The following is an 18,938-nucleotide window of genomic DNA, read 5'->3' as shown; positions in this document are numbered from 1 at the left end:
GAATTCTGATGTTATTTTTAAATGTTTTTTTAAAAATCTTTATAGAGAGAGATAAATAGGACCTGGGCTGGATTCAAACCCATAACACTGCAGACAGTAAACAGCCTTAATGGTTTGTGCGTAACCAGGTAAACTACCAGTGTTTGGCTATTTAAAGGAATTGCTGACATTTTGTCACTTCTCATTGGCCCCTCCCTAGCTCCCTGTACAACTGTTGTTTTTGGTAAATAGCTCAGATTCAGGTGTTAATACTTGAGCTTTAGAAGTGCTGATAGATGATTTTTTTATTATTTGAATAGGGTTGGAGCTTCGCCCTCTTTCAAAAATATTGAACTACTCTTTCAAACCAAATTCATTTGAATAAATTAGTCGAGAGTAGTTAAGCGAGTCATTTGATCTCTGTTGAGCTCAGACTCTTTTACACTTTACTGCCTTTTTCACTGAACTGGATCAAAGACTGTAATATCATGTATGTGGACGTTAAGAGATGCTTTTATGCAGCGCTTTTTGTAACAACTAACCCTGAACGCAAATTTAAAAAAAACATGACCCACTCCTGCAATGAAAGGCAGCTTCAATTCTCAAATTATTCTTTTGGCAGTAATTACAAATATTTTAGTTGTGCTGTGCAGCCTGAATCATCTGAAAGTAAGAATAAAAGCTGGTTTGAATTTCATGCAAAGCCCGTCATGATATTAAGACAATGATGGTTTCCAGTTTTGTTTGAGTTTGCACATTTCTATTGGGCAGAACGCTGATGAAACATTTTCCGCAAAAGCTAACAGATGCAAACGTATTATTTGCAGTCTAAAATAAATACAGTCCAACAATAATTAAGCTGAAAGAAATCCAAGGACATCATTTATATTTTCAAGTAAGGTCTAATATTGATGGAAAAATGTCAAATACCTCTTTAAACACAAATTGCACTTAAGCTATAATTCAATTCATAAGCCCATATAGGAAGGTATGTGAAGATGTCGTTCTGTTTATTCATGTAACTTGGAATTTCCACCACAGTTTTCTCTTGTGTGGGAGGACGCCTGTGATCACTGACCTCTCTGCAAAAAATACAAAAAACCACATGTAGCCGCAAGAGAATTACCATTCATAGTAAACCTTACAATGTTGAGTTACATCTAAACCCACAATCTAATGCTGTCAGAGCCTTTTCATTGCAACAGGCTTTTCTTTTCTTTATCTACGCTTCATATTTCTGCACCAGCCTCTGTGCTTTTATCTTTTGTTTTCATTGAATGCCTATTCTTCCTCATGCTTCTAAATAAATGTACAAATATCAAACACATAATGGAAGACCAATGAGGAACATCGAATTAATTTAGTTTCCCTAACTCCTTTTGAAATAATCTGGAATTTGCATTAGTTAGAATTCTAAACAAAAAGGATGCACGTATTGCATGTTATTGCAAACTAACTGAGGAAATATTGAGATGCTAAGTCTTATGGCCACAAATCAAAACAGAAGCTGATACAATCACCATGACAGTGGTAGTTTCCAGATAAAAAGGAATAAATGTCTGCAGATCTCAGATCCGATCACAGGTGATTTCATCCAATATGCTCTGAGCTTTGCTGCATTGCTTATCTGTACACTGTCTGAACATCCTCAATGTTTAGCAGGAGAATCAACACTGGAGTAGCTGATGGAAGCCCCAAAAGGAATTACATAACCCGTGCTAAATCAATATCATCCGACAGGGATACGATACAGCTGGACTCTGCTTCTATTTTTTTTTTTTTTCTTAAATTTTGCATCTTGCATCAAGTGAAAAGTACCAGCTCTCTCTGAAGAGTTACACCAGGCTGACAGACAGATAGGAGATATCCATCAGAGCCAGTGTTAAAAGAGGGAACTGTTGTCAGCAGCAGCAGCACAGAAATAAAGCATGAGCTTTGCAGGAAGTCTGTGGTGTAATATGTGTGATCACAGCGATGACTTGTCCCCATGTTCAGGAACAAGAACAATGTGGCGATGACGCAGTGAGCAGAGCTATAGAAATACGAGCTTTTTGCAAAAGCCAATCATCGAACATCTGCGTGACTCCTCTCTGACAGATGTCAGCCTCCTCTGCAGGACTTGTTTATAGGTTACAGCTTGATTAGATAACTGGGTCAACTAAGCTTCCATCACTGCAGACGGCTTTTAATTTGCAAATATGCAAGGGCATCCAAGAGTCTTCTTTTGTTATGGAAATTAACATTATATATATATATATATATATATATATATATATATTTATATATGTATTATATAATACCTTATATTGGTTGCCAGGGATGAGGATGAAAATGTGGAGACTTGTCATCTGTGCTTAAAATTAGTGTAAAGCCACACTTGATATAAAATGCAAATATAAAAATCCCCTAAACATTAGTGTTGTGGTTTTAGATGCAAAGGGATGAGTTTCGTTTTGACAGATGATCCGAATCAAATCACTGCAGCTTCCACCTCGAGGCAAAGCTTAGACGTCAGGAGATGTTTTGATGCTATGAAAGCTTTAAACCAAAAGAACAACTTTTTGAATGTATTTGGATGTCATGTTATATATAACAGCTGCCTCAAAAGAGGCATGTGCATATGCATTTCCATCTTTTCTTCCTTTGAATGATCTCTCTCTTCTCAAAACCAATTATTCAAGCTCATTGGTTACAGTGTAAGACAGTGAACGACACATGCCTGGGCCTGTGAATACCTGCGAATGATATCGTGACCTGGAAAATAATGAATGAAAAGAGATTCCCAGTGCACTTAAGGTGATATTTTCAATCCAAGTGTAAAGTGGAAGAGAATAATGCAATTTTCTTGCCACCTCTTTCAAGGACATTGTCAGATTCACAGAGTAGATTCACAAGTAGGGATGCTTACCCTTTAGGCAAGGACTGCTGAACAGGAAAAGGTTGTGGAATTAAATATATATTACATTTTATCTTACAAGCTGGTTATCTTATTATTATGAACAAGGACATTGTAATTTACTCTTGTTAAAGTGATATTTGCTAGAAACCACAGGGTCCAGATGCTTCAGGAAATAACTGAGCTTTCAACTAAAACAAAATTACATATTTGTGATCACAGTTTTTTTCAGAATCATTTTTTCTAATTATATAGTTTCATTAGCTCAGCCACAGATTACTGAGAGACAATATAATGACCCGTTTTTACACTATTTATATATTTGTTTTATTTATTGACCATCTACTTTTTACATAACCAGATTTATCCTGCTTGTTATGTTATTGGGTCTAAACCATAGACTGTAAATAAAGATGGAGACGCACCTCCACTTCCTCCCATTGTACAAAATGAAGCCAAAATATCCCAGATACGGTGCCGCCATCTTGCTCTTTTGACATAATTTGCAGCCATTTGGATACATGCACTCAACGCTGTCAGCTGTCAATCATGACATTCACCCCGTTTCTACAGCATCAAATAACTAATTACTGCCAAACTTACCGGAACATTTTGCACTGAACTACCTAAAATGATAGAAACCATCTTTAAGAAATATTTTACTTTTTAGGTTTTGGTCCGGGTCCCATCAGCTAACATGGAGGAGGAAGGGTTTATGACCTATACTGCAGCCTGCCACCAGAGGGCGATCAAGATGATTTGGCTTCACTTTTGGGGAGCTGTCATGTCATCCATCTTTATACACAGCCAATAGTCTATGAAGATGTTTTTTGTAAATGTTGTGTTGTAAATATGAGGAGATTATCAAATCTTATCGTGAACAAATTGGTGTCACTCAGTCAAGTCTCAGTCGGAGGAGAGGGGGTAGTTGTGAGTCACCCAGGAGATGACGTGGAGCTTGTTATTTTCAAACAGAGCACTGACCCCACTCGCACAGAGATACCTTTCATTGCGCATAGATCTTGGCCATTAATGCAGCGAGCTCAGCAGTCTGCAGTCAAATACCATCAGTGTATTGACTCTGACCGTGTGTATTTGATCCTTTCTACAAAAAGCCTTTTGGTTCTGCTTGGATCAGAACGCAGCATCAGAAAATCTGAAAACCAGCTTGGCTCTGTCAGATAGACATGTGGTCGGTGGGGAGAGAACAGTGAACTGCTTGACTTTCATAAAATACTCACACTGATCATTACATTTAAAGTCCTAAACAGGTCATAATACAAGTCTGTGTTTTAACAGCAACGAGAACTATAGTGTCATATAGGACAGATGGCTCCATCCATTTCTTTAGACCAATCTAACGTTGAGCATCAATTAGCCTTCGGAGTCCTGCTATGTTGGCTATTTTTAATGCTTTTGATTTAGCCTTTTTACCACAATGAAATGAATACCATGCCAACATTGCCTATATGACCTGACAATTAAACTTTCACTTGGACGTATATCAACATATTGGACCCCAAAAAACACAAGACAAATCACATGATTTGATCAAGACGGCGTGATTGTAGACTGTCGAGGGTTCATCTGTGTGAGCCGCTCAGAAACCTTACAAGTATAAAAATACCTTTGTGGGAATGGGATCATGTTCCAAAGGTTGAACGTGATAAGCAGCGTCTCCTTCATCATTTCATCTGAATCAAATTCAAATGGCAGATTAGATGAGACGAAGGGAGATGAAAGATTTAAGAGCAGTAGGAAAACGTCGCCAGTTTGGATTTCAGTCTTTATTCGAGATGCTGCTGTGAGAAGAGCTACGATAAATTACTTTATTCATTATTGAACTTGTTGACTGTGTCTTGTTTTGTAGTTAGTTTTTGCTCAGTGTGCTAATTCTCTTGAATCCAGGGTTTAATTAGCTTCAGATAACCCGTCAGGAAGTTGCCTGGATGTAAATAATTAGTTTCTCACTGATCAAAATGTGGCTGATGATGACAGTGCAACAGGTGGTCTGAGGACTTCCACTCAGTACTTTGCTTTTTTTTTTACCTCTGATCACACTGAGACCGGTGACATTTAAACAGCACAGTCCTTCGGGGAGATTTTTTCTGGAAATGTAAAGGTCAGATGTTGTTTTATCAGGGGATATAGTGATAATCCTAACCCCAAGTGGGTACTTTAGAAATACGGCAATTTGTAGTTTACAAACATCCTTTTTACAAACATTCTTCTGTTTTAATACACGTTGATTATATTTTCTGTAGATCATTTTCTAGACCTCTAGTTCAACCTAAGGGTCAGGAGACCTCACGGGGTCGCAACGTAAATCCGAAAGGTCGCAATATTAGTTCAGTGTCAAAGTCTAAGAATGACAAACATTATCTGCACTGGCTGTGTCATATACAGTATACAAAGGTTGTGTGTGGAAAAAGAGGAAAGAAGTAAAAGATTAAAACTGTGCCAAGGTCCCAAAAATAGGAGAAGGAAGGAGTACATTTTGATTCCATTTAATCACTGAAAAAAAGAGGTAAACCTATTTCTGTTCTCAGGCCACTTTTATTATTTACTGATGTATTTGGCTTTGTTTGTGTTTCATCTGATAACCTTTTTATTGCCTTTTGTCAGTTTGAGACACGGGGATGAAAGAAAACAAGTGCGGCTTCATTTTAAAGGTCACAAATTCAATAGTTTGGGTTCCTGGACCAGCTCTAATCTCTGTGCTGCTTTAAAAAAAAAAAATGAACGAAGAATCACTTGGGTCTGTCATCTGCCAATGTTTTCAAGTCCATTAGATTCACAGAACGACCCTGCGGAAGATGATCTACACCGTGCAATCATCTGTTGCTGTGACACCACCATTTCTTGTCTTCATCACTTACATCTGCTCTGTTCTTTGTTGTTCATCCAACCTCGAAGGGTGTGATTTCCCTCTCTGATCAAAAGCAGCCGTCAATCTGATGGACACAAAGGTCCCCGAGTGATGGGAACCACCCTGACAGCTCACGGAGAAAAGCATCATCACGGATCTGTGAAACAAATATAGACAGCGCTGTTGTGGCTCCAGTAATATCATCAGCATGCATGTAATTTCAGGAAACATCCACTTACTGTTCATGTTATACCTCATTATAGACACCGATCTGTGCAGCTGGGCAGAGCATAGCTGCTGCTGTATGGGATAACGTCCATTCAGTCAAAGAAAACAACACAATCCTTGCAACTTCAGTAATGTCAAGCTATGACTTAAACAGAAATAATACTGTGATAGTTGTCTGTGCCTCCATCGATACAGTTCAAACAGAAATAGTTAAAATCTAAAAATATATAAACAAATATAAGGTCAAAGGAACCTGTTCTCAGGTGGTAGCCCACAGAGCATGTCACTTCCTGGTTTCACCCCCGAATGCATTCTTGGAGAATGCATTCCGGGGTGAAACTGGAGTCGTTATTTAGCAGATTGAAGGCTGGGAAATAAAACTGCATCCTTCAAATCCTTAAACAAATAAACGAGTTCCAAAATGACAACTTTTTTATTAGCATACATGCTAACACGACACAAACACAACAGAAAATAAATGTTTTGCTGGTTCTACGCTTTAAATAATATCAGCAAACTGCCAAATTTAAAGGTCAAGACTGTTTATATCAGCGGCTAAATTAAACACATGTAAAGGTGCTATAAAAAACGGGGTGAAACGACATTTGAAATGGCCCCACAATTGGTCTAGTGTGTGTATCGGTGGGACTGCAATACTGCGGCTACGCAGACCCTGGCTCCATTTTCACAAGATGGCGGCAGTTCATATCCGGGATATTTTGGCTACATTTCTGGATAGTAGGAGGAAGTGGAGACGTGCTGCCATTGTTCTACAGTCTATGATGCTAACACATGCTAAAAGCCTCCTAGTTAATGCACAGATATGAAAGTAGTATGAATCTTTTACTTTTATGAAAACAAAAAGGCAATATTTCCAAAATGTAACACTATTTCTTTAAGATTAGTATAAAAAGTATGAAAATATATTGTTATATTTGATGATTTCATTTCATGTGCGACCGTCACTGGATTTATGAAAGAATTCTCTTGCTATTGAATTTCTGTGTGTTTGTATCCAGAAGTGTTTTGCGCCAGGATAAACTGCTTTGATGCTGAGTACTCTCCGGTCGACTTCCTTTGTTGTTGTTGTTTGTCTGCTGCTGAATGTGTGTGAAGCTCCTGGAGCTGTAGTTGTCCTGTACAGACTACTGTTTAGGCCCAGGCCCTGTTTAAAGGCTGCCAGCTCAAACAGAGGAGAAAGTAATTACACTTGTAACAGACTGGCCCATGTTCTTACTATTGATGCATCCTTGGATTGGTGTGGAAGTCAATTGAATTTACAGAGATCTAATGACCGGGGGTTGTTTCCTGTTACAATTCTCCCACAGTGCTGTCAACAATTATCCACCCATCCATCCATCTATTTTCTATACCACTTATCCTTTGAGGGCCGTGAAGGGAGCTGGAGCTTATCCCAGCTGACAGTGGGCGAGAGGGGGGTTACAACCTGGACAGGTCACCAGCGTATCAGAGGATCGACAAATAGAGACAAACAACTATTCACTCACACATTCACACCTATATGGTCAATTTGAAGTCTCCAATCAACCTAACCCCAATCTGCATCTCTTTAGACTGTGCGAGGAAGTCAGAGTGTAAAGATAAAAACCCACACAAGCTAGGGCTTTGAACCAGAAACCTTTCTGCTGTGAGGCGACATTGCCAACAACCGCAGCACCATGTTGGCAATTATTTTTTCCTAATGATCATATTCAGGTCAAATTACCCCCTTAAAATATGACTGTTCTGTACGACAACATTAGGGCAAACATTGTTAGTTGTAAGGGAATCTTAAAGTTTTCTTGTGGGACTCAATAAGTCTCTAATGCACGAGTCCTTTTGCTATAGAAGGGAAAAATTGCTTTTCCTCTATTTGAACATGTCACCCAGGATATCCTTTTGTAGTTACAAGGAACCTTTTCAAATGGAGAAAGTCTGGATGCTTTATAAATTCAACAGCGTACAGTGATAAGTCACACTCCAGAGGTGTGAAGATTCATTACAGAGAGTCATCCAGGACCAAATCCTGCTGCAGTGACACGATGAAAGGCAATGTACGACAATACTTTGTTCTGCATTGGAAGCTGGATAAGAGCTCACTGGCTGTCAGCTTGGCTCCTTCTCCTGTTATACCATTAGGGAGCATGAACAATTATATCAAAAAGAAAGTATATAATGGGCGATTGGCAAAGCCAGCAACTGAAGGAAGTAATTGTCACTCTTATCAGTGTCTAAGAGCGGTTATAGAGTTACAATATATTGAATATTCAGCCTGCCTTTTTCATTCTTACCAGAGAGCAGATGCGTCTGTGCCCTCACACCCCAGCTGTGCTCTGATCTGCGAGGGTTTATGGAGGGCACAGCATCAGGTTTTCCCATTAGCCTCCCATCAGCCCACACCGTACAGGTCTGAGGTATGTAACCGACCTCACCTGGTGTGGATCTTGTGCCTCATCCTGCTCACTTAGCCGGCTAATCTCCCTCTACCTGAGCAGCCATTGACCCAGCGCAAGACATTCTGCAGACAGGATAAGGCCAGATGGGATGGCATATTAGTGGTATTGATTGCTTATTAGATCGGAGAGAGTTCGTCAGGAGCACAGAGGTGGGGGGGCGTTTCGGAGGAAATGCAAACCTAGCCTATACCATACGACAGCTGTGCTCCATCCTTGTGACCTACAGTTAAAAAAGAAGCAACCCTCTCAAATCAGAGTCAAATCTATTTCATTGTAGATGTCAACAGCTGCCACTCCTCAGCCAGGAAATCGGGCTGGCTGCGAGAGATTACAAAAGGGCAGGGGGGGATTAATGGGCACAAAAAAAGAAAGATGTGAGATTTAAAAAAAACACACAGGCACAACATGATGTCAGCTGATGCACCTCCATTTGTTTTCCGTGGTCTGCAACACAACATACACACATTTCTAAAAGAGAAAAAAACTGCTGTCAAAAAGATGAATAGTAACTGTTAACCTGAACTGAATTTTGTGACTTTCATCACTTAAGTTGATATTTTGATTTAGTTGAATAAGTTCATATTTTTTGCGAAGTTAACTTTAAGCAGGACACGTGTACTACAGCTGAAAGTTAAATGAGAGGATTGATACAGCTCTCAGGTCTGTATAATCAATGTAAGCCTCCAGTTGGAGCCACTTAGCTCACTGATTACCATATCATATCACACATACAGTCGTTATTCTGCACAAAAACACATGGGAGTTGTTGTCTTCACCACCAAAGCCGATGGAAATCTACCTCACACGACTCAACCACAAATCATGTTCACATATGAGGAAATGTATTAAAGTTTTGTTCACATTACGCAGCAAATGAATGTTCCATTACAAGTGACCAATAGAAACAGTGGAAGGAGAAAACAGCTGACTGGTTAACAGTGTGTTTTTCTTTCGTCATATGTTGTTTGGCCCGGAGTCAGAGACGGGCAAAGCCGCAGGTAAAGTGGATATGATGCAATTAGAAGGCAACCGGAAAACATCCTGTTACCTTGAATAAAATTGGGGATTTCTCTGGGTTTGAACATTGTTGGAAACATTTTGGATACTGTAAGTGCACCAGCCAACAAAATATATAACACAGGTCTAATCGTTTTTAGACATTTTAATGAAGAATTGTTACATATTATATCTTGAAATGTACATGTGAATGCATACGAGAGTAGAAACATCTTTCTCATCCAACTCACAGTGTGAAACATTTCTTTTCTCCCCCTTTTTCACTAGGCCCTGCCTCCCTATATTAAAACATTTGGTCATTTGATTATTATTAGAATTTTGACTATCAATTAGATTATGTAGATAATCTGGTTTTGAGTTGTGTGTTGTGCTGTTGACAGTTTATTTTGTTATGTCTGTGATGCTGCTCTGTGTGATGGTTGTTTTCCAGATATGTGCGTGGGGTCAGATCAGCAGGTCCATCAGGGAGAGTGACAACAGGTGAGTAGGATCAGGTCTGTGAGAGAGGAGGGGCTGGGCAGACTCAAGGTGACAGAGAATGGGTGAAGTGTGCTGCATTAGATTACATTTTAGTCAACCTATTGCATTGATCTGCTGTATTTTTGCAGATAGGTTGAATTGATAGGTCAGCAGTAGCCCAGAGTCCAAACTTGGTCTTGTCTTGAGTGTGGTTTGTCTTTGTCTTTCTGTTTAGCTCACCTTATACTTACCAGCACAGGTGGTAGGTTCCAGGCATGTGAGGCTATAAAGCAAAATGCCATTAGTGAGTGAATGAGTGAAAGGCTGCAGATGATGTTTCTAGTTTTGTGCTCTTTTTTGTTCTCTAGTATGATTTAAGTTTATTTTTGCATTTCCCAGGGATATTTTTGTCTTTCTGTTGTACTACCTTTTTGTCAAATGAATGCAAATTTCTTTCCTCTACTCCTACTTCTTCAGTATTGCTTTTTTTCAAGTTTTCAGTGCCAGATAACCCCCTCCACCCCATCTGGGGGTTACGGCGCTACACACAGCAAAATGTTTCAAAAAATCCGGAACATTCATTTTAAAAGGGCTCAAAATTGATTCTAATTAAAACAGAAAAATACTTCTGATTAGGAGTTCCGTCTTTTTGTTTTAAATACAACAGAAGCTCGGTGGAAATATAACTATGTATTTCCACCATCAGTGAGATCTGAAATGATCTTGAAAATCAATGGGTGGTTCAAAGAAACATGCTCTGAATAACATCCTCAACTGGCTTCCATTATTATTCGATGCAGGAGTTTATATTAGAAAACAAACTGCCTGGTTTAGTGGTGTTGTTAATTAAGAAAAGGGATTATTCTCCAAAATATTTCGAACAGAGCCGGGGGAAGAAAAGAGCCACTGCAGAAACTAAAACCGCCAGAAAATTATTCAGTAGCCGGGAGTTGTTTTGGTTTTGCTGATGGTCAGACAGACCATGTGAATAGATGGTGTTAGTGGAGAGGTGACGGGCGTCTGGAAGTAAAAAACCTGTTAATATCTTATACTAAAGACAGAAAATCAACAAGGCTCCTAACACTTTAACGTTGCATCTGTGGTAACTGTGGCAACAACAAGGGAGCGAGGAGGAATGTAAAGATCTAATGTGGTGGAAATTAGATTATAATTATAAAATTATTTTATTATAAAATAAAAATTATCATTACTTCCTATGAACTATACCAAAAATTAACATAATAATAATAGTAGATAAATAAGTAAACGTGCAATATAAAGATAAGATACATTAACAGTAATATTATAAAAAAGGAAATATATCGTGCATAAAGGATTGTACATGTAAAGACACTGAAATTTAACTGACAATTGAAGTATTGCACAGTTTAAATGAGATAAAACATTCATCATATTTTTGCACAGCCTTTGAAAAAATGACGATATTTAACTTGTGTATTTGTGCATAATTGTAGATGTTTCGTTCAAAATTCGTCAATACCAAAATTGTATCATTTATTTTTAATCTCTGACACGTCAATGTCAATAAGTCACTTTTTTTTTAACTGAGCCTACATTGGTAGTTAGTTATTAAATAAACAAACATGTTATTGAAACAAATATACAAACAAGAGTAAACTTTCCTCTTCACACTCAATACAAAATAAAAATAAAAGATATAAAACTTTATTGAAATTATGCTTTGAACTGCACTTTAATTTAAATGCAAACTCAAGACCTACATATTTAATTGGTTTTGTAATAAAAGTGTGACTTAATTTATATATTTATCAAGTTTGTGTCTATTATTTGTTATTGAATACTGACTAACTTATTTACTTTCTCTGAATTGATTTCACTTTAATACCTTACTTTTTAATCTCCTCTTTAAGCATTTGATTATTTTATCTTTTTCTCATCTCTTTTGTTATGTCATCTTTATTTTCTTACCTGCCTTCTGTGTTTTCTCATTTCAAATAAATGAGAAATACAATCATGTTTCCTCAGTTACCATTAATACTGTTTTACTGTGTGCATGGGTGGAGGGATGAGTGATAATGTTTTCATTGCTATTATTCTGTGACGCACTGTGTTATATTATTTGTATGAAAAGTGCTCTACAAATAAAGTCTGATTGATGGATTGAAGTGGACATGAACTAGATAGTACAGCACATGATGTGCACAACTCTGCCGTCTTTTCTTAACATTTCATTGTACTAGTATTTTCAGTTTGAGCTGTTAAGGAATAAGTGGACGAGGGTAAGTTTGTACCTCAGCAGCAGATCTGTTAAGGATCAACAGGCTTAGAAACCCTGACAGTGACATTTCCATCGGTCCAGTTTTTCCTCCGGATCGTGTTTTTCCTGCACAGTCAAAGTAACGGCACATGTTTGCAGCGTGGCACAGGAATGATCCACTCCGCTCAACCCGCTTCATATCTCTTCGTCCTGAGGACATTAAGCATCAGCTCAGGAGAGCATGAAATTGAGTTTAGAGACAAAGGGACTTAAGTGATGTTTTCATGATAACCTAGAGCAAACACCCAGGCCATTAGTAAGTTAATAAGTCAAACACTGTAATAAGCCCAGCTTTGCTCCTTGCTCTGTGCATGACTCTGGAGCACTTACAGGGTTTAATGATGAACAGAGGTAATGGCTGACAATAAAGGAGGGGGAGGATATGACCGGGACAGCTGGTGGTCTGAGTATCACTTTGTTTTCCAACCGTGGAATTTGAAGTTATATCTATCAGCAGGGCGGCATAATGAGGGAGCCTGGGTTAGTTAAGACAACATGTTCTCAGGGATGTTGATTCAAGCGAGATTATAGTTTGCATTCAGACTAACTGAGAGGAAGGAGAGATGGGACATGGAGACTAATAAAATACAGCAGAGTGCAGAGGGTTTACCTTTGGCCCCTGAGGTGGAATGTCTTTTTTTCAGCCTTGTGCACACTGGAGCAATGGCAAAGCTTTGGTTTTCCCTTTGAATTTACAACGATATAAGAAGCAAAGTTATTAAAATGTTATTTCCCTCTGCACGGACAGCCCTCACAATATGAATATGAATGACGAGCATTCATCCATAGCAAACAAATTGTCAAACAGTGATGTAGGAGCGAGGGCTGTGGAGGAATCCCAGAGGGAGGCCCCTGTTCCAGCTCCAGCTTCATTCCCCCCGGGCCTGCAGTCAAGTATGAAGAAGATAGCAGCTGGCGTAGCTGCGTCCTTTTCGCCTGGGACTTCAGGGCAAAAGCATTAAAAAGTTGAACTTTGTAGCCTTAAAGTCCAAATTGCATCACTTTGTGGCTGACAGTAGAACATCTGAACAATGTGTTCTTTCAAAAGCCTCATCCTGAATGGTTGAACAGCTTGCTGCTGATATCACGGCTCTTTTCTCCTCCAGTAAATGCAGCTCAAGTCAAGTATACGATACGTCAGGACCATTTCATCCTCAAATTCCTTATTGACGTCCATTTCCATTCTTTGTATATACATGGCACTGGCACAAAACCTTCTCCAGTGTAGCCATCAAAACCATTAATATCAATATATTGACAACAGCTGAGCTCCCCCACCGCAGCACAAACAACACGAGGAGCTTTCAGGGCAGGAAATGATGGGTTCTGGAAAGCTATTCACCATACAGTGATTACAGCTCTGCGAGGGAGATAATGATGTTGAATGGACCACAAACAAAAGGCTGGACTGACAGCTTTGTGTTCCAGCGGCGCTTTTCAGATAAAATATTGCCCGCTTGCGGCGAAGTCTCGTCTTCTTGCCCGCTGCCTTTTCAGGAATCTATTCACCGCACAGTCTTGTGTTTTGTCTTGGAGACACAGAGTCAGTGAGAGGTAGACTCAGTCAGGAGATTGTATGAACCGCTGTAAATGCACAATGATTTTATTTCCAGTGGGACATTTTTCCTGAATTTGAGTATTGTTCCAGCCTTGTGTTTTAGTCATTTGATGGCATAAGCAATTATGGTCAGAATTACTTTCTCTACCTCTTGATTAGTTACAATTAAAACTGATCGTGAATCACTGACTCAAGGCAAATCACAAGAGGACAGCACAAACAAAACAAAAGAAAATCATAATTGCTATTTGCAAGAATTTAGTTGTGCATGGTGCTGCAGTGGTTAGCACTGTCACATCACTGCAAGAATATTTCCATTTTGAATCCCTGAAGTTTGCATGTTCTCCCCATGTCCGAGTGGAGTTTTCTCCGTGTACTCCGGCTTCCTTCCACAGTCCAAAGACATGCACATTAAGGTCAGGGTAACTGGAGATTCTAATAGAAGGATGGATGGATGAATGGAAGGATGTTTATTGTTTTTGGTGGTTGGATTTTTCCACAGCCAAAAAAGCAACAGTTGTTTGTCAGAGCTCTCTTTGCCTGAGGAAGACGGCAGCGTATAAAGCTCTAAAAGGTAAACATGACAAACAGCAAGACCAATCTTTGGTCATATCATTCTCTCTGAGAGAATCAATGTCTGTCAGAAATGTATGAGGTGAAGAGCCAGAAGCCAGATATTAGTCAAAGCTGCATCTTGACAAATTGGCCACTACACGTCAGAGTAGAGCAGACAAAAACATGTGTGTCATAAAACGTACACATATTTGGTGGAATAATAGCCAGGCAACAGATTCACTTGACGTCTCAGATGCACTTACAAAAATATGCTTTAACCTGATGTGTCATCATCAGTGTCGTCTTTACACATCATTAAAGGAACGAAAGAAGAAAAAAAAGCAATCATATTGATACAACGGTGTTAATTTGGTTTAAGAGCTTATCAGGCCAGAGAAAGGAAGAAACACTATCAGATCTATTTCCTGCTTTATCTTTCGCTGAGTGTGGCTGCAGGGATTATCCTGAGAGCAAGTCCAAGAAAGAGCTGAGCTGTTGGAGAAAGGCATCTGACTCATGACGGAGACCTTTCTTTCTAGGTTGAGTGGGCAGCAAACTCCTCTTGATATTCTTCTACTAAAACAGTGACGCTTTTGGTTCTGCTTGTGTGAATGACTAAACCCTTTGTGGGCCCACACTCCAAATGTAAAACACAACAAATGAGTACTACTTATAGCATTTAAAATCACTATTAACAACAAAGAGTGGCAATGGAGTGTGCAAATATGTACAGTTATATACAATGTCAGTGCTTATTCTCGAGCTAGACAGGAAGATAGCAAATTGAGCAGAGTGGTCATACTCTGCACATACATTGTCGCACATGTGCATCCTTAATCGTGTGCACAAGAACAAATCGTGGACCCACCCAACCATTAAAGTTGATACTGGTCCAAAACTACACAACTACTTTTAGCCAGAGCAGTAAACTTATGGAATACTTTTGTTTTTTTGCAGCTGCTGGAAACACTGTTGAAGAGAGTGGAGTGAGCACACAGTGCAAGAGAAGCAAGGAGCTAAAAGAAGCTAAAATGCACCAAAGCAGCTTGATAACACACTAAAAATCACTGGTTACAACACAATGCTGGATTAATAGATTTTTTTGTTATGTTACGGCTTAGGTCATTTATCCAACCTAAAATATATTTATTTTGATCCAGTCTCAGACACCACAAGCTCGTGTTTTTCAAGTCTTTCTAAAGATGGATGACACGTCTCCCGCGATCCAGAAATTAAGCGAACATATCCTGTATACGCTGCCATCTTGCTCCGATAACATCATTCGTTCAGGGGATGGATTCGCGTTTGTAAATCATCAGATAAGTAATTAAGACCAAACTTGACAGAAAAACATACATCGGTATCATAAGATCTACCAAAAATGACAGAAACTACCATCAAAATTTATTTCACGTGTATTTTGACTTTTTAGTTTGGCCTGCGTCCCATCCGCTAACATGGAAGAGACAGGGTTTAAGACCTATACTGCAGCACTATTAGGGAGCTGTCATGTCCTCCATCTCTATATATAGTCTCTGGTTTTACCCCCAAAATTGTCACAATCACAAAAAACTAAACAAAACAATGTGCAACCAATAACTAATATAACAGATTATACAACGTAGTTGTAGTTATTGCTTTGGTGTAAATTCTCAGTGTGGTGATTCTCTGTGGGTTCATCGATATAAGCATGTCACACAGGGTTTTTTGACCCAATGTTAATATTTAAATATTGATTAGTGGAGCTGTAAAATATTTAAATGATAATTAAACTGAACAAACCCAGTAAGAGTTTGCATTTTCAATTTATCTGGGGGCCCCTGATGGCTACGAGACCATGAGCGGCTGCTTAGTTTGTTTATGCCTCGGGCCTGCTCTGCGCCAGAGTCAATCATAACAGTAAACTTGTGGGTCAGAGCTGAAAATTGCTCTGTGAAGCTGAGGGGAGGTGCAGGTTCAGGTAAATATCCTCTGTAGGGTCATCAGTATTCACAGTGTCATGTTCAAATATGATTTATTGATGTAAGAAATATTCATTATAGCTGCTTTAAAAATGTGGACCTTGAAAATCTCGCTCACTCAGCCCTGGTGCCATGTCTGCACATACATGTACTTGTGTATATCAGCATGAAAATGGTTTGGTATTTAGATATGTAAAACATGGGCTAGTGCATTATCTCCAAAGCTGGCAACCAAAGTAACTGAACTCCACATTTACCATTATGTAATCTGCACAACACACTGTTCTGTCTAAAGTGGTGGGAGTTCCACAAAAATATCCTATTTTAGTCCGAAATAAAAAGAAGGATTAGAACAAAGCAATGAATCCATTAATGAACTGTTGGGAGGAAGCTTTACTCGTTTTTTTTTTAGATATTCAGAATCTCTCAGGTTGGGAAAAGTATAGTGTGTAAAAAAGCGAGCACATTCAACACTATGCAGGTGAGTGATTGTCATTAGTTTTATCATCATTTGAAACAAAGACAGTAAATGGTTTTGCCGTCAATCTGTTTGTCATCGAGCTGTTTCGGCCTCAGGTTGGCCTCAGACGATCCAGAGGATTATTGAGTTGCCCATATGGCTACTCAGAGACACAGACAGAGAGAGAGAGAGAGAGCGTGGAACAAAGCACGGCTCTGGCATCGTTACATCCAGCGGTGAATGAGCGGCGTTCATGCACAGTCACAAACACTCTCCACAGCTCCCTGAGGCACGTAGTGTGTGTGACAGTGTCCTGGCACAGATGAATTTAACCGCGCTGCTCCTCTTTTGTCAATGCTGCCCCCTCTGCATCACCACAGACACACACACAGACTAACACACTCTTATTGGCCCTTGGCTTGTGAATATGACACCTATTGTATGATTAATGGCTCCTGGAGCTGCACATTTAGATTAAAAGTCAGGAAAACTATGCATTTCCCTCATACCTAAATCTAACTCTGACACACGACAAATGTTAACAATAATATTTCTTCAATTCACCTCAAGTTAGTTAGGAAAACATCCCTCTCTGTCCGTGGTTGAAAAAAGAGACTGGGCCAGCACGGTTTCCAAACACTTTAAAAGAACATTTTAATCTGCACATCCTATTTATAATTTTTTCAACTGTACCATATTAACCTGGCTGCAGTTTGGAATTTTTAAAGTGCAATATGTGATTTCTTTTCTCTATGAATTATAATGGAGCTTTAAAATCCACAAGGAACATTAAATATGCAGATTACATGATCTACCTGACTTTGGTTGCACCCTGATATCTTTGTTATGAGTCAATAGAGCTTTGTAACATCCCATAAAGAGTAATTTGAATCGTAGCTTCCCTGTGAAATCCATCTGTCCGTCCATTCGTCCATCCCTCCATCCAGTTTATCGTTTTGTAGGGGGAAGCTGGAGACTTTCACACAAACACGGACATTTTAATTTGACTTTGTGCACCCATACACCAACATGGAGGAGGCAGGGATTATTATCTATACTGCAGCCAACCACCAGGGGGCGATCAAGATGAATTGGCTTGACATTTTTCTTGGGTCCTCTGTGGATGTGACTAGAGATGAAGTGGATTTGTCACGTATGCACATAGCCTACGTGTGTTTGTGTTACCTCTGATATAAAGTTTTCAGTTTATCTGATGTAACTGTTGCCAACGTGACAATACTACTCAAGGAGACTAGTTGGAGACATTTCTGTGTCAGGGACTGTGTTGCTGGATGTTGTGGGAAACAGGCACAAACAGGACGTCCATCATGCCACCTGACTTTGTAGTGATGCGTGCGGCGCAGACGTCAACATGAATCTCCCGATATCAAATGAAGGGCAGATTTGCGAGTGTGTCATCCTCTCTTTTAAGTTTCCCCGTGATGAAATTCTAATTAACGGGGTAAAAGATGACCTCTCTGAGTCGGGCTGCGGTACGACGTCGCGGTCAGATTGTGACAGACAAGCGCTGTGGTCCTGGACTCGTGGTGAACCAGCACGGCTGCTGCTGTAACTCTTACAGCAGAAAATACTACTACTTTTATCAATGTGACTGTGTTGAAAAGATGACATGCACCCAAAGATGCATGGATGACGGCGGAACAGATGGAGCAGGCCGGGAAGCAGCTTTGATGTTCAGTGCAACAGTATCCAGGCTCCAAATAGAAAAGATGAACGGGGTAATATTTGGCACATTGATACATTTGATATTGTTCAGGCTCAGCAAATGATTTCTCTCCTCTGTTGATCTTCCCCTGATGTAAACACACAGCAACACCAGCTAGAAAGTGGAGAACGCTTTTAGCGAGAATCAGTATTCCGACTCATCCACGGCTGCATACGACTGGATCGGGATGAATTAATATGAGGACAGAAAAGTTGGTCCCCCGTCACCTCGGGCATAATGAAGTCTCAAGCATATCAGGGTGTCCCAGCTGTGACCGTGCAGTCTTATCATTCCAGAGTCATGTAACACTTTCACCGCTCGTTTTCTCTTCCCCCGCCAACTGCAAAAGCGACTCCAATGCATATCATCGCCAGTGATGCTTTTTTACCTCCTCAGCCGCTAAATAGAGGAACGGAAATAAATCAGAGTGCTCTTTAAGGTCACGAAAGGGAAATCGCAGATGTTAACTTTCCTG

This window comes from Hippoglossus hippoglossus, chromosome 21 (genome assembly GCF_009819705.1).
Source record: "Hippoglossus hippoglossus isolate fHipHip1 chromosome 21, fHipHip1.pri, whole genome shotgun sequence".
NCBI lineage: Eukaryota > Metazoa > Chordata > Actinopteri > Pleuronectiformes > Pleuronectidae > Hippoglossus > Hippoglossus hippoglossus.
The sequence above is the reverse complement of the archived record's forward strand: the minus strand, read 5'-3'. Positions refer to the sequence as shown.